The following is a 22,841-nucleotide window of genomic DNA, read 5'->3' on the forward strand; positions in this document are numbered from 1 at the left end:
TTAGCCGGAACGTGGATGAGCAGAGCCTGGTACAGAGGCAGTGCTGATGGGCGTTGTTGTTGTTGTTATTATTATTATTATTATTATTATCCATGAATGTTATTATGCTCGTTTTTTGTGGCCGTTGTAGCAAATTGCCCATATTTGCTATTTTGCAGTTCGGAGGTCAAAAGTTGGACTCACTGAGCTAACTAAACTCAAGAAGTCGGCAGGGCGGCGCTTCTTCTGGAAGCCTTTTCCACCCCTGGAGGGGTCCACACTCTCCGGCTTGTGGCCCCTCCCCAGTGGCGGGGCAGGTCCTGCTCCCGCCACATCACTTTGAGCTTCTGTGGTTCTCTCTCTCTCTGACCCTCTCTCCCGCCCCCGTCTTCGGCTGACGCGGCACCCTCCCCCCATAATCCAGGATGCTCTCTCTGCCTGAAGGTTGGATGATTAGCAACCGTAATTGCATCTGCAAGCTTAATTCTCTTTGTCATGCAACCGAACATATTCGTGATTTCGGGACGGGGCGGGGGGTATCTTTGGGGAATGGAGGGGTCCTGTTCTGTTCACCGCACACACTCACTCACTTGTCAACCGTAATTTATTCTCAGCATCCACCGTGCACAAGGTTTGGGGTCCCAGCGGTGACAGAACAGAGAAAAACTTCACCCTTGCCCAGCTTACATCCTAGCAGGGGGGACACAGACAACAAGATTCTTTTTTTTTTTTTTAAGTAACATTCATGATGTTTTCAGCAGTGATGGATTCTTGCAGGAAAAGAGACCAGGGGAGGGGACTGGTATTAACAGATGCAACTTGGGTATTGGAGCGGTCAGGGCTGGCCTTGCCTAGAAGGTACATTAGAGCAAAGACCACAGGGACGGAAGGGAAGTCTGGGGAAGGGCATTCCTGGCGGAGGAACAGCGCCCGCAAAGGCGGCAGTACCACCTGGAGGTCTGAGAAGCAGCGAAGGGGCCAGGTGGTTGGAGGGAGGTAATAGGGAGTAGGGGGGAGAGGTGAGGCCAAGAGCTGATGATGAGCCTGGTCTGGTGGACCGCTGTGAGGGCTGCGGCTTCACTCAAGTGAGGTAGGAAAGGCAGGAGGAAGGACAGGATGCAGTTTGGGTTCTGTACAACTTTCGTGGGGCTGCTGCCACAAAGAGCCACCCGCTGGGTATGTCTCGCAGCTCTGGAGGCCGGATGTCTGGAGGCAAGGTGCGGCAGGGTGATGCTCCCTTTGAAGACTCTGGGGGAGAGTCCTTCCTTCCTCTCCCAGCTCCTGGGGGCTCCTTTCCTCCCAGGTCTCTGTGTCCTTTTCTGTCTTTTATAGGACACTGTTATTGGATTTAGGGCTTAGCCCACTCCAGGGAGATCTCACCCCAATTCTTACCTTGATTACATCTGCAAAAACCTTCTTTCCAATAAGGTCCCATTCTGAGGTTCTGGGTAGATGTGAATGGGGGTGGGGGGGGGCACAATGCAACCAGCCCCAAGTTCTAGTAAGTTCTGCAGCATGGAGAGTGCTCTGTAGGCAGATGCTGGGCTCAGGGAGACCCATGGGAGGAGGTGACTGTTGTAATCCAGGGGAGAGGAGGGACATGGCCCCTGGTAAAGGGCAGGAGCTGGTGAGCAGCCCACTAGTGGCCTTGTCCTCACCCAGGCTGGGAGACAGCTTCTCTGTCCCTAGGCAGGAGGGCCAAAGGTCAGCAAAGGGCCTCTTCTGTCCCCTGCCATACAGGAGGGGGTCTCACACTTACAGTGGGACAGATCAGCTGCTGCTTCTGCCACAGGAATGTTCCTGGGACAAATCCGCAGAGGCCGAGAGAAACTCTGGGGTATGGGTGTGTGTGTGTGTGTGTGTGTGTGTGTGGTGGTGGTAAAAAGCATATAACATAAAACTTATCATCTCAACCATTTTTAAGTGTACATTACAGTAGCGTTAACTATACTCACATTTTTGTGCCACAGCTCTCCACATTTTCATCCTGTGAAACTGAAACTCTATCCGTTGAACATCTCATTCCCCCTCCTGCCGCCGCTGGCACCCACCATTCTACTTCCCGTTTTCAAGAGTTTAACTACTTTAGAGACCTCTTAGAACTAGAATCAGTTAGCGTTTGCCTCCTGAGGGGCCTTTTTATTTATTTTTCTAAGATTTTATTTATTTATTTGACAGAGAGAGATAGCCAGAGAGGGAACACAAGCAGGGGGAGGGGCAGAGGGAGAAGCAGGCTCCCCGCTGAGCAGGGGGCCCAATGCGGGGCTCGATCCCAGGACCCTGGGATCATGACCCGAGCCGGAGGCAGATGCTGAATGACTGAGCCACCCAGGTGCCCCTGAGGGGCCTTTTTAAACAGGAGAGTAGACACTTCCAGAAACAGGAGGGCAGATGTACACAAAAGCTGTGGAGCAGTGAGTTTCAAACACTTGGACCTAAATCAAGTGTGGGGTAACCGTAACCCAGTCTGTCTCCCACCTGTTTTTGTCCAGCTCAGGAGCTAAGGATGGTTTCTACACATTCAGACAGAAGAAGAAATCAAAAGAAGAAGAATATTTCATGACACCTAAGAATGATGAGAGATTCAAAATTTCAGTGTCCACAAATTAAGTTTTATTGGTACACGGCCCCTTCCATTCAGTTCCATAACGCCAATGGCCACACTGCGGGGGCACAGTTGAATATTTGCAACACAGACCATCTGGCCAAAGCAGAAAATATTTACCATCTGGCCCTTTACAGAAAGTGTTGCCTGTCCCCTGATCTGGACCCACAGGAAGAAATACAGTTCTTTGTTATCATGACGCAGGTGCTCGTGCATGGGCGTGGCTAGCCAGGCCTTCCTCAGAGATGTTGCAGGTTCTGTTCCAGACCACTGCAGTGATTTACTGATTTACCGCAGTAAATCAAGTCGGATGAATTTGTGGATTTCCCAGTAAATGTAAAAGTTACGTTTACACTATACTTGTGCCTGTTAAGTGTGTAATAGCATTATGTCTAAGACAATAAGCATAATAACATTGTCCAAGACAACGTACCTTAATTTTTTTTAAGATTTATTTATTTATTTATTTGACAGAGAGAGAGATCACAAGTAGGCAGAGAGGCAGGCAGAGAGAGAGAGGGAGCAACAGCAGAGAGGCTCCCTGCTGAGCAGAGAGCCCAATGTGGGGCTCGATCCCAGGATCCTGAGATCATGACCTGAGCCGAAGGCAGAGGCTTAACCCACTGAGCCACCCAGGAGCCCCAACGTACCTTAATTTTAAAATACTTTATTACTAGGGGCACCTGGGTGGCTCAGTGGCTTAAGCCTCTGCCTCCAGCTCAGGTCATGATCCCAGGGTCCTGGGATCGAGCCCCACATCGGGCTCTCTGCTCAGCAGGGAGCCTCTCTGCTGTTGCTCCCTCTCTCTCTCTGCCTGCCTCTCTGCCTACTTGTGATCTCTCTCTCTGTCAAATAAATAAATAAAAGCTTTAAAATATTAAATAAAATAATTTATTACTAGAAAATGCTAAGCGCCATGTGAGCTTTCAGCACGCTGTAATCCCTTTGCTGGTGGAGGGTCCTGCCTTGATGCTCATGGCTGCTGACTGACCAGGGTTTCTGTCAAATTCAACGCCGTCACCACCGTGTTGAACTGTCTCTAGAAAAGGAAGTGTCTGGGGGCCAGGAGGAGGAGAGGGAGATCTGGTGGCTTGTCACCAAATAGCACAAACCCTTGGTGTATCCCCAGGTGTGCGTGTAGAGCTGCAGGGGCACCAAAAGCTCCCTGTGGGGCTCCTGCAGGTGATCAGCTTAAACCGCCCCCTGCAAGGAAGTTAGATAAGCAGCAGGGGGACAGCCCTGAAGCAGGACCAGGAGCTCAGCTGACACCTCTGCTCCCCAGGGTGGGAGGGAGGAACACAATCCTCCTTTTGCTTCTCCAGTGTTTAAAGGACCCTGATCCTCAGGAAACCCAGGAACATAGGCAACTCTAACCTGCCATAAAAATTCCCCCTCCCATAGGCAACTCTAACCTGCCATAAAAATTCCCCCTCCCAACTGGGGGTTGCTGGGGGGAGGTGGGATTGGGAGAGGGGGAGCGGGCTATGGACATTGGGGAGGGGAGGCGAACCATAAGACTATGGACTCTGAAAAACAACCTGAGGGTTTTGAAGGGTCAGGGGTGGGAGGTTGGGGGAACAGGTGGTGGGTGATGGGGAGGGCACGTTTTGCATGGAGCACTGGGTGTTGTGCAAAAAGAATGAATACTGTTACGCTGAAAAAATTAATAAAAAGGGAAAAAAAAAATTCCCCCTCCCTAGGCACTTTCTTTTCAGGATGTATTAGGTTTGCTGAATGGCTTAACATATGCACAGAGTACAAAGGTAGTAACATCTGCATCCTGGCCCTGTCCCACAGCCACCACATCGTGTCCCCAGAAGCAGCCCCTGTCACCAGTTTCTTGCGTGTCTTTCCAGAGATTGTCTGTGCGTGTCTAAGCATATTTGTACGATGGAAACTTTTTATGCAAATGGTAAAAACCCAACCGTAAACCAACTGGAACTCAGTCCTTGAGCAGCTGGCTGCCGGCAGCCTACTGGTCTGATCTCTCCATCACCAGGGCATAGTGTCAGGTTCTGGATTTTGTCAGAACCGGACCAGCTGAGGGAGCCACTGGTGAATTTCCTAGCTGGCCTGCATGGAAAGGTGTGTGGGGATCAGTGGGGATCAGTGAGTGGAATCTGCTGTGCCCACAGGAGGGCACGTATGGTGGGGGGTGATACAGATTTTCTCCCTTGGTGTAGAAAGTGTTTCCCCACCTTCAGGCACTCAAACATCTTATTCATGATTTTGTCACATCTAAATACCACCTCTACTGTTAATTTGATTTTTTTAAAAATTTACAGGCTTCTTTTGCCTTAAAATAAATTCATTTTAAAAGGCAAATTTATAGCACTGCCTTTGGTGGAAAGCCACCATTGTTTGCCAAAAATGGAAGGAGTTGGTAAAAATAAAGTCACCGAAAGTAAAACAGTATTATTAAATTCTAGCTAAGGCTCTGGACGTGATGCCTGCCTGTGTTCTCTTTGCTAAAAAGAGAGATTGGTGACTGTTACAGATTTTCTCCTTGACCTAATAATAATTAGTATTTGTTTAATACTGTGTTTCAGGCGCTACCTCATTAAATGTTCACTAAATGTTCATTAAATGTTCATTAAATGTTCAAATTAATATATAATATAGAAATTATATTATGCCTATTTACAGAGAAGGAAACAGGCACAAAGAGGGCCAATAACATGGTCAAGGTCATTCACCTAATGAGTCGTGAAACCAGGATTTGGACCCAAACAGTCTAGCTCCAGAGTCCAAGCTCTTCACCTCTGATCTGGCTAACTGTGATATACATTAAAAGAAAATTAAAGGGACGCCTGGGTGGCTCAGTCAGCTGAGCATCTGCCTTTTGCTCAGGTGATGATCCCAGGGTCCTGGGGGGATCGAGTCCCGCATTGGGCTCCTTGCTCAGTGGGGAGCCTCCTTCTCCCTCTGCCTGCTGCTCCCCCTGCTTGCGCTGTCTCTCTCTGACAAATGAATAAAGTAATGGAAAAAATTTTTAATTAAAAAAAGAATTAAAAAGAAAGTCATCTTAAATTATCTTTATCTCACTACTGGGGGTTTCTGTCACACTTTGGGACCCTTGGGCCAGCAGAATCAGCAAAACTAGAAGCAGACATAAGACCTAAGTCTGGGTTCTAATCCCGTCTCTCACAAATTTGTACATGACCCTGGTCCTTCAGTCACTGATCCTCAATCTCCCCCCTCTGTAAAGTACAGAAGTTGGCCTATATTTAAGGTTCTGGTTAGCAGGAACCACCCCTTATCCCTCAGGACCCATGGCCCACATTATCAGAGTATATTCAGTCGCAAGCAGCAGAGATCTCAGTGTTCCACCTTCCCTCTAACTTTCATCCTGATTCTTGTCACCTCACAGTCACAAGATGGCTGCTTTACCTTCAGCCCTTACCTCCATATTCCAGGCAGGCAGAAGAAGGGATAATCCAGAAGGAATAATGTTATGATTCGGAAAGCTAAAGTTTTCAGCTTTTGTTTTATGGGTTTGATTTGTGTCTTATGGCTACTCTGCTGCAGGAAAGACTAGAGAAGTGATGATTTTTACCTGGGTGCATTGCTATTCCAAGACACCTCTCTCTCTCTCTCTCTCTCTCTCTCTCTCTCAGTAGGCTCCACACCCAGTGTGGAGCCCAGTGTGGGGCTTGAATTCACAATTTGGAGATAAGACCTGAGGTGAAATCGAGAGTCAGCCACTTAACAGACTGAGCTTCCCAGGCACCCCAGTTTCTCTTAACAAGAATGGGGAGGAAATGAATATTGTGTAGGCAACCATCAGGCAACTAGAAATGCTTGAAGAAGGAAAAGGAGGAGGGAAGAAGGAGCGGGTTTATCCCTCAGACCCCTACCAGCTCTCTAGGACTGTGATCAAAGAACGTTCATCCTCCCCTCTCTTATGGAGCTCAGTGCCCAAGAGCACGAATATTATATTTTTCCATAAAAGGGCTTTTCTGTGAACTTCTACATGTCAAGGCCACTTTTGTTTTTACTGGCAACCTTACTCCAGGGGAATGAAAGTTCACCACGGTGCAGATGTATATTTCAATACGATGGGAGGCACAGGCAGGGAACCCATGGAAAGGGAACTCTGGAAAAGGGGAAGACAAACGTTTCGCCTGGGAGGGTCACATACAAGTCTCTGGAAGAATGAATGGGTCAGGTGCCTTCCAGCTATAGCCAAGGATAGGACGTGGCCTTAGAGCCACAGTTACTTGTCCCCAGCTGCCACGGCCATGTGTGTGGACTACATTTTTTTCATGTGCCAGGCCAGCACCCTTCCTACAGTGCTCCGCTCACAAGGCAGCATTTCTCCTTTCGTTTATGACCTGGCCCGACTTAGCATTTTCCCATCTCTTTCTAACTGGGTGGCCTGGGACAAGTATCTTCATCTCTCTGTTCCACAGCAATCTCCTCTGAGATCGAGGATAATACCCACTTCATCAAATTTTGAGAGTTAATATCTATAAGAAGCTCACAGAGACTTCCCTGGCACATAAAAAGCTCTCAGTCAATGTTACGGTATCATCATAATTGTCATCTTTGCCCTGCATGAGTGGGTCAGTGGAAGGTGACACCTGCCCTATCTGTGTGGGACAGTCCTTGAGTGATTGTCTCATTTTTGCAGTAGGCCAGAGGGATAACTCAGTGTGAGGAGGTTTTGGGGATTCCAGGGAAGTTGTCCAGAGATCACACTGTGTTTGGAGAGAGAGGTGTTCATGGGGCTTGTTGGAGGACAACAGAGCTGGGTGCTGTGTCTAAGCATAGCTCTTCCCACCAGGGCTCAGCTTTTGATTTTATGCAACTCTGGGGGGCACCGTCCATATCAGAGTCATCATGGGCTTACACAGGCACCAGGACCATTGTCAACAGATGGCACTGAAGTGTCTTGAGAATGTGAAGGGTCTTCTTCAAAGAGGGCTGCTTTCCGTATGGTCATGTCCACACTTCTGTGAGCCGTGGACCCTCATGAGCACTTACATTCACTCTGTCAGTCAACAAATGTTTGTTGACATGTACTATGTCCTAGGCATGGTTTGAGATGCCTCAGGGAACAAAAGAGATCAAAAATATATTTTTGTGATGGGAAAGATAGACAAAACCAATATAAGCAATAGAATGAATAAGCAAGTGCCTTATCTGGTAAGGTGAGAAATGTTGTCTATAGAGGAAGAACAAAGTAGAGTGGCCAGGAGGACCCGAGATGTGGTTATGGGAACCAGTCGCACTATTCCATTGTGATGGTCGGGACAGGTCTCGCCAAGAAGGTACAGCTGAGCACTTCATTCATTCACCCATCGAATATTTGTAGAAGTTGGTTACATCTGCTCTTTCATTCCCTTACTCAATATGTACATCTTGAGGGCATGCTATGTACCAGACTCCACACCAGCCACGTAACTAACATTCTCCCATTTCATCTCATGAAAATCCTGGGAGGGAAGGACTGATATTTCTCCCAGTTTGTAACGAGCAGATCAAGTCCCAGAGAGGCAAAGTGACCTGCCCAGAGTCACACGACCAGGGAGCGAAAGAGCCAGGTCTGAGAAGCTCCCAAGTACACCCTTTCTACCACTTCAGTGTGCTAAACAGATAATCACACTAACTAAGCCATTGCAGTTGTGATCGTGGCTATGAAGGAAGAGTACAGGGAGTTTTGAGGAACTCTAACTGGGCTTAGATAAAGACAAAGAAAAATAACAGCCCCTGACTATGAATTGGCCATTGCTGTGTAACAAACCACCCCAAGACTTAGTGACTTGCAGTAACCGCAATGTACTCTTTCTCACAATTTCTCGTCCTGGCTGGGCTCAGCAGGGTGGTTTTTCTGCCCTTCCTGGTGATGTTTGCACAGTTGCATTCAGCTGAGATGTCCAGGACTTGGGGCTCTTGGGGCTAACTCATCTGGCACTTGGGGCTATAGGCTTGGGTGCCTTCCTTCTCCTCCACGTGGCCTCTCCAGTGTCTTGCCAGCTTCCTTACAGCATGGCGGCTGGGTGCCAAGAAAATGAAGGTGGAAACCGCCAGCTCTTTTAAGGCCTGGACTTGGAAGTTCCAGAACATCTCTTCTGCCATAGGTGATCATACAGTCAGTAGGTCACAAGGCCATGCCACATTCAAGGAGAAGGGAAAGAAGCCCCACCACTTCTGCAAACAGGGATCAGAGGAATTCTTGGCAGGCCTGTTTAAAGGGGACCTACCACATTCGGTCTTAAACGTTGACTGCAGAGTGGCCGGAAGGCAGTGTTCCTGAAGATTTTTCGTTGGAAGGAACTTTTGCTTGGATGGCCCTGTCCTTTGCCTCAACTTCTTTACCCAGACACCTGCGTAAGCAGTGGAATCGCTGTAAGACCAAGAGAATTTTTCTTGTGGAATTGGCAGGGCCCTGTCTTTGACAGCTTTGCTTGGCATCCCTGGTGTATGAGGATTTGGGAATAGTGTCCAGGTATGTGCTCAGCTGCTTTAGCAGTGGTTCAATGGGACTGCAGTTTATTTCTCTCTGGCATGACAGTTTGGATGTGAGCAGCTTTGCAGTTAGGAAGTTAGGAGTTAGGAAGCTCAGCAGCCCTCCTCCCTTTCGATGTTCATGGTACCTAAGGTTGCTACCCTTACCCAGGTGACCTAGGATGGCTCACCTAGGATGGCCCTCTGGATGACCAGCCAGAGGGAAGGGGGAGGAGTTGGAAGGCAAAGACCACCCTCCCTTTGAGGGTGGAACCCAGATATGGCACCCCACACAACTTCTCATGTGACTTTGGCCAGGTCTTAGACACTTGGCCAACCTAGCTGCAAGGGAAGTTGGGAGATACAGTATCTATTCAGGATGGCCATCGGCCCAGCTAAAACTTGGGCGCTTTTTTACAATGAGAGAGAAGGAAGAACCGGGGCACCTGGGCGGCTCAGTCAGTTAAGCGTCTGCCTTTGGCTCAGGTTATGATCTCAGGATCCTGGGATCGAGTCTCGCATCGGGCTAGTGCTCAGTGGCAGGGAGTCTGCTTCTCTCTCTGTCTCTGCTTCCCCCCACCATGTGTGTGCTCTCACTCTCTCTCTCTCAAATAAATAAATAAAATCCTGTAAGAAAATGAAGGCAAGCACAAACACTGGGGGTAGACATCTGGCTCGGCCAGCCGTGGCTGTCGTAGGAAGCAGCGTGCAAATCAGTCAGCTGTGGGCTGCCCACTGGAATTGCCATCCCTGTCTGGGTACAAATGTCCAGTGTGTGGGCTTGGATGGAGGGCTTGTGTTAGGGGTGGATTGGATCCAAGCCCTCCCAGCCAAGTGCAGAGTAAGTGCTGAGCTGCCTTTTCTGGACCAGTCCTTCATCTGCTCGGAATGCGTCATTAAGTGGCTATAACCGCAACCAGCCCGGCGCGGGGCCAGCTCTGGGCTCGGTTTGTCACTCTAAAATGCGCCACCACTTAAGGGCTGACTGTTACAGGAGTTCAGCAGCTTGAGATGCTCCCGGAGCAAGTTCCAGCAGGTCTGAGCTGCGTCCAGGACGCGGCACAGGCTACTGTTGGAGCTGGCTTGTCAGTCACGGGCTGTGCAACCTTAAACATGCTACTTAACTTCTCTGAGCTTCAGATCCCTTATTTTTAAGAGGTCAGGATTGGAGATGGTGTCTATCCCCCCAGGTTACTGTGAAGACAAAACTAAAATAAACTGGGGCAGCTTGTTCATTTTCTTTAAATTCAGTCTGAGTGTTTGTCCAACGGCGTGATTCTTCTCTTTTCAAAGTTAAGTGCCATATTTGATTTCCTTGAATACCCACTTAGGTTGTAAGATCCTTAAAGGCAGGGACCATGTCTTCGTCCCCATTATTTCCCCAGTGATTAACTCTAAAGCATGTGTGCAGGAATGAGTGAAGAATGAGTGAATGATACAAGGCTCCTGGGCAAGGGGCAGCAAACACCAGTGTCCACAGACAGGGCAGGTCACACAGTAAGGAACACGGGCTGAGCCAAAGAAAACTTAGGTGACCCCTGCTGTATTTTTCTGTCTTACTTTCATTAGTGACATGGGTACTGTGTCATTGTGCAACTGGTACCATAGCAAATTGCCACAGACATAGTGGCTTTAACAATCAAATTCATTATCTTCTAGTACTGGAGGTCAGAATTCTAAACTCAAGGTGTTGGCAGAGCTGTGTTCCTTCTGGAGCTTCTAGGGAAGAAGCCGTCTTATTGAGGCTGCCTGCGTCCTTTGGATCATGGCCCCTTCTTCCATCTCCAAAGCCCATCGCTGCAACCTCTGCTTCCAGGCCATGTCTCCTCTCTGATGCTGACCCGCCTGTCTTCCTCTTGTTAAGACCTTTGTGCTCACATTAGGCTTACTTGGATAATCCAGGATCATCTCCCCAACTCAAGAACCTTAACTTAATCATCTCTGAAAAGTCCCTTGTGCCATGTAAAGTAACATGCAGGTTCTAGGGATTCAGATATAGACATTTTGGGGGCTGTTATTCAGCCAACCACAAAGATACAGAAGCATTTTTTAATTTTTTTAATCTTTTTAATTAATTTTTAATTTGTGAGTTTGAACTCCACATTGGACGTAGAGATTACTTAAAAATAAAATCTTTAAAAATAAATAGAAAGATATTAGACAAAGGATGATGGATTTAGCTTCAGTGTGGGGAGACAATAGGGAGGGGTGGGGAGCGTGGTCACATGGAGAGCACGTGCCCCCAGAAGGGGCAGCCACTACTCACTTTGAGTGTCTGATTGTAGGTGAGAATGTAAGTCCTATTTTCCAAAGCATCCCTCAATTTTTTGTTCAAATAGAAGCCCCAGATCTTGATTCTTATGTGAAATTATTAGATTTTATCAGTTTCTTTTTAAGATTTTATTTATTTATCTAAGAGAGAGAGCATGCATTCCAGCATAGGGAGGAGCAGAAGGAGAGGGACAAGCAGACTCTGAGCTGAACGCAGAGCCTGGCACGGGACTCGATCCCACATCCCTGAGATCATGACCTGAGCGGAAACTAGGAGTCCGACGCTTTGACCAAGTGAGCCACCCAGGTGCCCCAGGTGCCCCCAATTTTATCAGTTTTTAAAATATTATGCAGCAGGGACACCCAGGTGGCTCAGTAGGTTAAGCAACTGCCTTCAGCTCAGGTCATGATCCCAGGGTCCTGGAACTGGGTCCCACATTGGACTCCCTGCTCAGCGGGGAACCTGCTTCTCCCTCTGCCTCTCCCCTGCTTGTGCTCTCTCTCAAATAAATAAATAAAATCATTTTTAAAAAATAAAATGAAATATTATGTAGCATTTCCCTACAGATATTATGAATGCACCAGGTTGGGATGGTGCTGGAGGGTTCTGAATTACTATATGCATTTCACCCCATTCTTTCCCAGCAAAAGATAAATAATGGCAGTGAGAGTAACAAGAATAATAGCACTATCGGTGGATGGCATCGGTCCCAAAGTTGCCGAGGGCCAGGTGCACTTTGAACATAGGCGTATTAACTCATGTGATTCTCACAGTGACCTTGTGAGGTATGTGCTTTTTAATACCCATTTTACAGATGAAGAGAGTAAGGCACAGAGAGGTTAAGTAACCTGCATGAGGTCACATAACCAGTAAGTAGCAGACTTAAATTCTGTCCATCAGAATCTGTTATTCTTTTTTTAAAACTCTTTAGAGGCACCTGGCTGGCTCGGTTGGGAGAACGTATGACTACCGATCTCAAGGTTGTGAGTTTTAACTCCACATTGGACGTAGAGATTACTTAAAAACAAAATCTTCAAAAATAAATAAAACTGTCTACTTTGAAAGAAGTTTAGACTTACAGAACAGTTGCCAAGATAGTACAGAGGGTTCTTAGCTTCCCCGACAACTTACAAAATCTCTGTCCAGTGGTCAAAACCAGGAAACGGATGATAGCTCTGTGCTCCGAGTGACAGACTTATCCAAAGACCACCAGTCTTTCCACAGACGTCCATTTTCTGTTCCCAGGGTCCAACCCAGCATGTCACATTGCGTCTAGTGGTTGTGCCTCTTCTGTGACAGCCCCTCTGTTTTTCATGACCTTGACTCCTTGTTGAACACTAGTTGGGCGTTTTGTCGAATGTCCCTGGCGACCTAAGTCTGTCTGGTGTTTTCTCATGATTAGACTGAGGTTGTGTGTTTGGGGCTGGGAGAACACACAGGCAATGCCGTATCCTCCGTGCATCTGATCAGGGGCTATGTGGTGTTAGTCTGCCTTATTACTGGCCACATTGACCTTGATCAGCCGAGTCCCCACCCTATAACCCCTTGGCTTAAATGCTTCCCTTGGGTAGCAAGAGGGGAAAAGATAAAAACATATGTTCCGTAGGCCACGCCGGCAGGGCCTCCTCTATCCCGTGGGCTGACCTCAGCCATACAACGTGCTCTGGAAAGGTGAGCACCCCACCGAGTTGGAAGACGGGCTCAAAAGCACCCACTGGCGATGGTGGGAGTGGGGAAGGGCAACACCCAAATTCTGGGCCTTTGGAATTACGTTCAGCTACAGAGATTGGAAGAGCCGGCCAGAGAACGGGGAACAAACCCAGCAGAGATGAAAGCCGAGGTCTGCAGCTGCTGGGTCCATCAAATCTTTAAAAGCAACGTGAGGTTTTAGGGCAAGGGGTGAATTATGGCCGTTAGGACCCAGGACAAGACGGCTTTGATCTGAACGTGGGAGATATCTTAAGGGAAGCTGTGGCCTTTGCGTGTGTCATTCCCACATCCTCCCGGGGTACTTCAGATGGGCCGCTTGGAATTTACAGGTCTGCAGAAAGGGCCTCCCGGCTAATGGTAAACACTTGGAACGGGCAGCTTGGTGAGTGGAGGGGCGGAGCTGCCATTCAGAAGGAAGGAGCCCGCTGCCCCTGCAGAGGTACCTGAGAAGAACGTAGCATTTTACGAGGCTCTTGGCCCATCCGTCGGGCAGATGGAGGATTTTTATCTTACGAGGCGCTGGAGGATTGCCGTGGGAGGTCATTTCGGCGAGCACTTGACCTCTCTATTTGAAAAAAGTATCAATTTGGAGAAGGTTGTCTTTACTACTAGGAAACTTTAGACTAGAGGCTGTACCATGGCTTTTTAGGGCCACCCTGTCACAAACCAGATGTTGGCTTCTGCCAGCCCCAAGGCGAGGCCCCAGCCTGCAGCCGACTTCCCCTTGCTGAGCCTGGGCCGCCGGGAAGCTGGGCAAGTACGTCCCGCCTCACAAACCACAACCAAAACAGCCCAGCGAGCAGCCATCTACTGCTGGGGAATCAGACCCCCGTGCAGCCGCATCAGCATTCGGGGTGCACTGGGAGTGAATGGAGGAGGAGAGGCATTTTCCGCTGGGCTGAATCAAAACACCCTCTGAAACTACTAATAAACCGTCCGGTGGGGTGGGAATTCGCCAGCAGAAAGGAGGCGGGAGAACATCGAGATGAAAAACGATGGACCCCAGAATCAGACAGCGTCAGGTTCAAATCCCAGCTGTGCCACTTACGGTCTCAGAGTTGTAAGCTGCAAACTGCGTCACCTCTGTAAGCTTCAATCTTTCACGTCTTACAAATCTTTGCTCAAATCCAGAGCCTTCTGTGACCACCCACCAGGACCCGAGTTCCCTAGGTCCCACCAAATTCACATGTTTATTCCCTTTCAGCCCCTCCCCACGAGGATGTCAGCTCCACGGGGCCAGTGTTTACATCGTCTTGTCCATGACTCTCTCCTTAGTGCTTGGGACAGGCTGGCACGTAGTAGGTGCTCAGTAAACATCGGCAGAATGATTGATAAGGGATCATAAGAGAGCCTCCTTGGCTCTGTTCTCCTTGTTGGGTGGGGAATAAACTAGGATAACCAGGGGAAGGGCTTAGCAGAGTTCCTGACGCAGTACGTGCTCCATAATCAGAAAACGACTATCCGCGTTGGTTCATTTGCTCTTTTCATTCATTCATTCAATATATGGTTATTCAATGTGTGTTAGATGCCAGCCCCTGTTCTAGAAGCTGGAAATAGTGCCAAGAACAAGACAGACATTCTTTTTGTTTGTTTTTCTCCAAAATTACCTTCAGAGAGCTGCTGCGTGCTGCCGACTTTTCCAGAAACCAGGCACCAAGCAGTAAACAGAGACAAAGTCCCAGCTCACACGAGCTTACATTCTAGTGAGAATAAGACCAACCGTAAATGTGTTTCTAAATAAGGTGTTTTCAGGGGTGTGAATTCCAGCAAAAGGAAACAGCCGCACCAGAGTGACTTGTAAGGTGCGGTCAGAGTTGGGGGAGGCTGGGGAGCAGGCCTGCCCTGGAGTGGCCGGGGATGGTCACAGCTGAGCAGAGACCAGGCTGACCAGGGGCTGACCAGCTGCGGGAGGGGTCAGCACTTCCAGCTCTGGTCCCCAGTCTGACCACATCCGCATCACCCGGGAGAGGGTTAGTAACTCATGTCTCACCCAGAACTTGGAGAATCTGCTTTCTGACGGGATCCCCAGGGAGTTGTAGGGACATTAACCTTGGGGACGTGCTGGCTTATGAGCAGGTATTGCAGACAGAGGGACAAGTAAATGCTCGCGTCCTAAAATGTCTTGGTGGCCAGGTGGCTGGAAGAAGGCAAGGGGGGTTGGCGGTATTGACGTGCTAGGGCTGCTGTAACAGAAACCCCGCACACTGGGTGGTTGAAAATGACAGGAACATATTCTCTTATAGTTCTGGAAGTCCGAAGTCCAGACTCCAGGCTTGGTTCCTTCTGGAGGCCCTGGGGGAGAATCTGTTCTTTACCTCTTTCCCAGCTCCCGCTGGCGGCTGGCAGTCCTGGGCTTGGAGGCCCATCGCCGCCTCCAGCTTCACCTGGCGCTCTTCCCTCTGCGTCTCCGTGCAGACTTTCCTCTTTGTACGAGGACTCTGGTTCCTGCATGAGGTCCCAGCCCGATCTAGTAGGACCTCATCGTAACTTGATGCCATCTGCAAAGACCCTGTTTCCAAATAGGTCACGTTCAAAGGTACTGGGGCGAGGACTTGAATCTGTCTTTTGAAGGGGACACAAGTCAACCCATAATAGGCCCGAAAGATGGGGCTCCGTGAGGTCAGAGAAGAGAGGCAAGTCACAGCAGGCCTGTGGACCCCGTGAAGGGAAGCCAAGGACATTGTGACTGATGGGGAAAAGAGCTCTGGGAGGCTGTGAGGACATCGGACAGAGCCAGGGTTGGGGCAGATGCAGGAAAATCAGCGAGGAAGCGAGGCGGTCCCCAGGCAAAGAAATGGTAGAGGCATGGAGGTGGAGAAAGGGGGGCAGTCTTCCAGGGCTTTCAGGGACCCTGTGCACAGAAATCAGCGACGGTATTTAGGTGGGTGAGGGGGGAGGGGCACCGAGGGTGACGGTTCAGTCCCCTCTCTTCTCCCACCAGACATCTTTTTTGCACATCTGGGCAGTGAAAATTGGGTGTGTTATCTCTTTGGGGAGGAGGGCAGTCATGAGAATGCCTGGTGCTCCCCCGGTGACCAAGTGGCCGCAGCCCTCCAGCCTCTTGACCATACGACACCTGGCGACATCCTCTCATTTGGGTCTGCTTAGCTGAGATGCATGCCCCTGAAGCAGTCTCTGTCGTCAGAGGAATGTGATGCGCTGGTTGGTCCAGGCTGCGTCAAATACTCCGACCCCGCCAAATTTCCACCAGAACGGTATAAGGTACATCTACCCCAGGGCCTTCCCTGGGCACTAGATCAGTGAAAATCTCTCTCCATCATGTGTAACTTGTCTCAGAAGCCCTGATATTTATGGGTTACCACTCCTGACCGTCCCTCCAGAGGAGATCCTTGGCAGTAAGAACAATGTACTTGGTCTTGGGATCCACTGTGACCCTCTGATCTGTTTCTGCCCCCACTGAGTGAAGTCACACAGTCGATCCTTCCCTGTGTTGGATCAGATCATGTCACCCCTCTGCTGAAAACGCTCCATGTGAGGCTTCCCGCCATAGTCAGAAATAATGCCAGTGCCTCACAGTGACCTCCCCGCAACTAAGCCCTGTTTGATTCAGCTCCTGAAGACCTCTCTGACCTCGTGACACATACCGTACAGCCATCTCTCCATTTCACACACACTGGCCTTCTTTGCACTCCTCATACCTCAGGGCCTTTTTATTTTACTCTTGCCCCCAACCTGAAATGCTCATTCCCCAGATCTTCTCTGTGGCTGGCCCCTTCTGTCCATTTAGCTTCTGCTCGATTGCCACCTCCTCTAGGAAGCCCTCCAGCTCTATCAATCCTCTGCATAACTGCCGTGCACAAACAGCAACATTTAGTCTGGAGTGTGCTCACGATCGCCACTTACTTGGTTGGCTTTTCCCAGCTGGCGCCACGTGTTGGCTCTCTTTGCAGCCTAGCACACGTGAATCTGCCCGTGGTCGCCTCTGCTCGGCAGCACTATGGGCCTTCTTGTCCCCTCTCCCCATCTCTGCCCCGACATCACTCCTGCTCGTGCCGCGGAGATGCAGTGACAGGCAGCCTATCTGAAACGGCATTCTCAGGAATGCGGATTGTTTTATTGCCAGTTAAATATGCTTTACGCTACCTGTGAATGAGGCCATTGTGACATTTAGCAACTGATTTGATTAAACGCAGATGTGGACTGGCCTCCACGTGCAGCCAAGATGCAGGAAGACGGGCTCCGGGTGCATATTTGGATTTTTTTTTTTTAAGACGGCAAAATAGACTAGATGACTCAGTGCCAGCAAGTGGGTCTGGATGCCTCCCTCCCCGGCGTGTGGACCACGCATCCCTGTTGGTTTTAGAGCTCAAAGCTCAATCTAGAGCACCCCAAATCCTTTGTTTTCATCTGGAATCTTCTGTGTGGCCCTATCCAAATTGTTGTTGTGTTTTTTTTTAACCTTCCTCCAGTGTCTTTATTCCCACAAGTATTTTTTTAAAAATGGTAGATCAGTGGAATATAGCTAACATTGTTGACATCTTGATGGTGATTATTAACTCACAAAGAATAATAATCCCAGCTATCATTTATGGAACATTTACTCTGTGTGGGCTCTCCCTTTTATATGCCGTATCTTACGGAATCCTCATAATAAACCAAATAAATAAACCGTTTAGTTCCAGTTTATGTATGGGGAGACTGAGGCTTAGCACTTTCAACCACTGTCCGTAGTCAACCAGGGCAAATAATCAGTTACGCGTGGATTCTCTGCCGTCTTCCACCCCTTCCAGGCCCGAAGATCCGCGAAGACAGGACCTACCTCTTTCCCAAAATAGAAATCATAGCACACACTAGAAGTCAGCAAATATTTATTGAACAAAAGAGTGACTGCCTGGATGAACACAGGAGGTCAAGGGCAAGGCCAGAGCTAGTCAGGTCAAGGTAGGGCTTGGCCTTCACCACGAGGTATTTTGGGCAAAGAAAAGAAACAGAGCCCTGAACCTGGGGAGAGCTGGGATTTGTCCCTTTGTGGGCAAATGGGCTGCAGACAGGTGCCTGACTGGATGGGGCTCACTTCTGTCTACTTGTCGCTTTTCCATTTTACACATTACGTGGCAATAACTTTTTATATCACCCCCGGCTACACACCCAGGTCTTTGCACTGGCTGCCCTGGTGTGTTTTCAGCAGTTTTGAACACTGGCATCCGTAAGACTTCATTGAGATGAACGAGTACTTGTTTTTGAGTATAAGGTGGACCCGGGACAGTAGGGCCCTTGGCTGTGGGCAAAGAAATCATAAGATGGATTCCGAAGCAAGTAGCATCGATGAGGGGCCGCTTTTCACTGGGATCATCCACGAGGCTTTCTTTGCGCTGCCGGGAGTGACACGTCAAGCCTGTCCCTGGTGACAGGGACATCGGGTTGGCTGGAGAACCGAGGCAGGCAGTGACCTGTGCTGTTTCCCAGAGCTGCTGGGAAGGCAGGGCCGCATGCTGGCTGGACGCCAGGGCTTCAGGGTCAGGCCGACCCGGGCTTGAACCCTGCTCTGCCACTTCCCACTAAGACCGACTTCCTAGGCTTGTGGTCTAGATAAAGCAAGATACTGCTTGTACGATGACTAGCCCTGGGGAAGGAAGGGCTCCGTAAATGGAGGCCATTCTTATTATTTTATTATTATTCATCTAAGTGCTAATGCCAGTAACTAAGGTTTCCAAGGGCTTGGATTCGCTTAAAGCTGAGCTTGGCCCAAGAGAAGGAGGAGAGGTTTTCGTGGTGACTGTCACCATCTCCTTGGAAAGCAGAGGGGATCCAGAAGCCAACAAGCCCAAGAAGGATGAGCACAGTCACTGGTAATCAGAGAAATGTGAATTAAAGACAACAAGGCAGATATCCTGTTAGTCTTATTAGGATAGCAACACTTAGCTATTGCTGGGGATGCAGGGGTGGGGGGGAGTCGTGCACCTGCAGCCAGGACCTCTCGCCCGGCCCTTACGGAGACCGGGTCTTAGGACAATGGGACACAGCTGTCCCACTTCTGGGGACACATCCCAAGGAGACTCACACACAGGCCCACAGAGGATGGCCCAAGGGTGTACTGCTGTTGGGTGGAGATGGAGGTGCCCCGGACAGATACCCAAGAACGCACACAAAGGGCGGGCAGGGCAGTTGCCAGGACAGCAGGGGAGTGGTGACTCCAGCAATGGGGACAGAGCCTCCGGCAATGGGGACGGAGCCCAAGGACTTAGTGCCAGGCAAAAAAATGGAGAAACCGTATGGAATATAATGAAACAAAACAAACAGGACAAACTCACAGCAATGTAGACGGGTCTTAAGAACTTCCTGATGAGTGAAAAAAACGAGAAATCATAGGAAATGTAACCCAGAATTCACAAAAGTTACGTAGCTGCCCACATAGCACTGGGCACACTTTTGCAGGAAAACACAGAAACGGTGGGACATGCCTCAGCCCCGCTAGAATTACTGCCTATGAAGTGACAGGGAATGAAAGGAAACACATTTTTTTAAAAAGAGAGTATTGGGTGCACTGGTGAGGAAAACGTGCCATGAACTTGAAGTCACTTGACAATTAGTCCACCGGCATTTTGTGGGATGGCGAAAGAGGGTGGGCTGGTGTCCACGACTGTCCACACTGGCTCCCTGATGCTGGTGGTGACCCAGTTGCAGGGACATAAAGGATCCCTCTGTGTCTTGTCTAGCAGGTATAAATCTTGGTCTGTAAGCTCAGGGAGGTAAAAAGTGGATCTGACTTTATTTTTCAGCCGTTCAACATGATTTCTAGTTGGAGCTACCGTTCCCCTGGGCCGGTGGCAAGTTTCCTTGTAGTCTTTCAAGGCTTTCCCCAAATTCTCCGGAATTTTGGCCACGGGTCTGGCATCTTACCCCAAGCCAGTGTGTCACAGTGTCCCGGACTCCCCATCCTCCCTCATTGAGACCCAGGCTGCTGCCGACCTGTCCACCCTCCCAGTCCATGAGGCTCCTTCTGGTCTGAGGCTCTCCGTCGCCATGTCTTTGCCACACTGTGGGCACAGCAATGTTTCGTTGTTCTCTCCTCTTAGAGCAGAGGTCACAAACTGGAAACCCACAGGCCACATCCCCTGCAAATATGTTCTTGTTTTTTTGGTTTTATTTATTTATTTTTTTGGCCCCAACTAATTTATATTTGTTGCCTACATAGAAACATTGGGAAATTTCATATATAAACCCAGATTTTTCACTCCTTTGGAAAAATCAGAAGCCTGGCTACATTAAATCACACTTCTGGGGATAGACGTCAGTTGGAGCTGAGCATCACTGTATCAGTCAGGAATTCTTTGAACCGCTAGTACCAAAAAGCCCAACAAATGTTGGCTTAACCCATAATAATATTTATTGTGCATTTAGCAAGAAGTCTGACCCTAAGATTGGTAGCTCATTTTTATCTTCAAGGACCAGGCTCTTTTTATCCTTCCAATCCTTCATCCTCAACGTGTGTGAGCCTTTTGCTTTTATATTTGTAGCCTCGTGTCCCAAGATGGCTGCCATAACTCCAGACATTACATCTTTACATAATCCAGGGGAGGAGCTGGCAGGCGAACAAAAGAAAAGTCTTTCCCAGAAGCCCCTTGGCCGGAGCTAGATTACACAGCCATCCCAGAACTGCAAGGGAAACTGGGAAAGCAAGGGAGGTAACTGGCAAGGAGAAAGGAACTGAGAATGCCTGTGGGGAGCCAAACAGTGTCTGCCACAAGCTGCTGCCCCCTTAAATAAAACTGCGCAACCCAGGGGCACCTGGCTGGCTCTGTCGGTGTAGCATATGACTCTTGATCTTGGGGTTGTAAATTTCGAGCCCCACGTCAGGTGTGGAGGTTAGTCAAAAATAAAATCTTTAAAAACAAAAAAACTGCACATTCCAGTTTGTCACAATCCCCACCACCCCCTATTGTTTGCCAACACTGATACTATGTGTCAGTTGCCGCTTACCGTTGTGGCTGCACCAGCTCCTTCCCTCACCTCCCTCTCCTGTTGGGCCTGGAATGTTCTAAGGGCTGCCTATCTCAGACTCTGTGCACACAGCCCCTTCCCGTGATGGGGAGGCTTGCTACTTTATCAGCACCTGTGTGTGGGTACGGAGAATCCCTCTGCCTCGGAACTCCTTGCCCATTCTCTTTTTCTTCCTCTGCCCACCACCTTGCCTTCCCTCTTGCCCTACCCCAATTCTCTAGCCAGTGGGCTCTCCCATCCCCCCAAGAGAATCCTTCCTTTGGATTTCTTAAGCCATTTTGCCTACCTCAATCTAATTCTTAGTTGGACCACCAACTGGGGCCAGTCCACAAACTCACTGATAACGTAAGTACAGTACTGAGAGTAAGAGAGAGAAACTTTCCCAGCAGTTAAAGACTAAATTCTGCTCCGGCCACCAGGCACGCAGTCCCTCGTGCATCTCAGCACAGGAGTCAGAGCCGTTTGGGGGTGTTGGTATCACAGAGTAAATTATGTGTGGCACAAAGTTACGTGCTGGTTAGGCAACCATGTCTTTGTTAAACACTGGTCCTTCCCTGACAGTCTGAGAAGCATTAGCCTGTACCTCAAATCCTCCCAGACTCCAAGGCTTAAACATCAGAGCACAAGAGCTGGGATAACTCATTTCTGCTAATTCTTCTGCCCGCCTGTGCATCCCGGCTCAGGACCCAGGACCCTGATGGGACTGGGAGGAGAAGCCCCAGTTTCCCTGACATGCTTGCCCTCCTCCCCTCATCCCACAATGGCTTGTGATTGTGACTTAGGATTGTGTGGTGAGGAGTAGCAGGTGGAGGAAGGAAGAGTGAAACCAGATCGTGCCCCTCGGAGCACTGTGGGAGCGCTTTCTCCGCAGGGAAGTTGGAGAGAAGTGTCCAGAAAGTGCTCACCTCTCAGCACGTTCCCTAGTATCTCTCCATTAAACATCTGCATATGGATATGGTTCCCGTTTGTCTCGTCTGCCTTGTAAAACCCCAGTAGCGCATCAGGCGCTGGCTTCACGGGGAATTCTCCAGAATCGGGGCGGCTGCCACCGCTTTTGCGTAGTTACCTCCGTGGTGGGGCTGACGGGGGCGGGGCTCACTCAGCATCGTGGACCAGTACCAGTGTAGCCAACACGTTCGCTTCCCAGTTTACATGGAGCGCGTCCCCCGGCGGCCTGGCCCTCCCGACAGCAGTAATAAAGGCGGTGGGTCTTTGCGCACTGACAGCGGTTGAAAGATCCCAAATGCCACCTGTACCGTATGGGGGCCCCTGCACGTGAGAGCTGTTCCGTGATCTCGGAAAGTGGCCCACTGTTGCCGGGGAGAGGCACACCCAACTTATCCCCCCACCCCCGACCCCAATTCCGAAGAGCCTTCTGCAGGGAATCTCACAGCCTGGTCAGAGGAAGCCGTGACCCTTCCAACAAAGGGGAACGAGAAAATAGGAAGGGAACGTGAGGTTGGTGTCGAAGAGGTGGGGACAGGCGTGGTTCCCTGGTGGGTGAGCACAAGGAAACCCAGAGATGCCGATACCATCTCTTATCTCAAAGCCCGAAGAGCGCCCAGGAGAACAGCAGAAGGAAGGGTCCTGAACTCTCGGGGTGGCTCCGTACCCCTCCTTTGCTGTTGCCAGGGAGGCCGGCTGTGGGACGCCGCTGGGGGGCAGTGGAAGATGGAGATCAAAGTCACAGAGTGACAAAGTTCAGAGTGCGTAGCTGGTGACGTCTAGTGCCTTCATTGTGCAAACACCACCTCTGTCCAGCTCCAAGATAGTCTTATCACCCCAAAAAGAAAGCCCGTCACCCACAAAACTCTCACTCCCGCTTCAGCTCTGCCCCCAGCTCCCAGCAGCCACGAGTCTACT

The 22,841-nt window shown here is 49.6% G+C and overlaps 1 protein-coding gene across 1 annotated transcript in view; it reads left to right on the forward strand.

Moving 5' to 3' along the window:
- The window catches only part of EYA2 (EYA transcriptional coactivator and phosphatase 2), a 273,594-nt gene that overhangs the window by 136,925 nt on the left and 113,828 nt on the right, over nucleotides 1–22,841 (forward strand). The gene's annotated exons all lie outside the window — the stretch shown is intronic.

Source organism: Meles meles, chromosome 16 (assembly GCF_922984935.1).
Source record: "Meles meles chromosome 16, mMelMel3.1 paternal haplotype, whole genome shotgun sequence".
NCBI classification, from domain to species: domain Eukaryota; kingdom Metazoa; phylum Chordata; class Mammalia; order Carnivora; family Mustelidae; genus Meles; species Meles meles.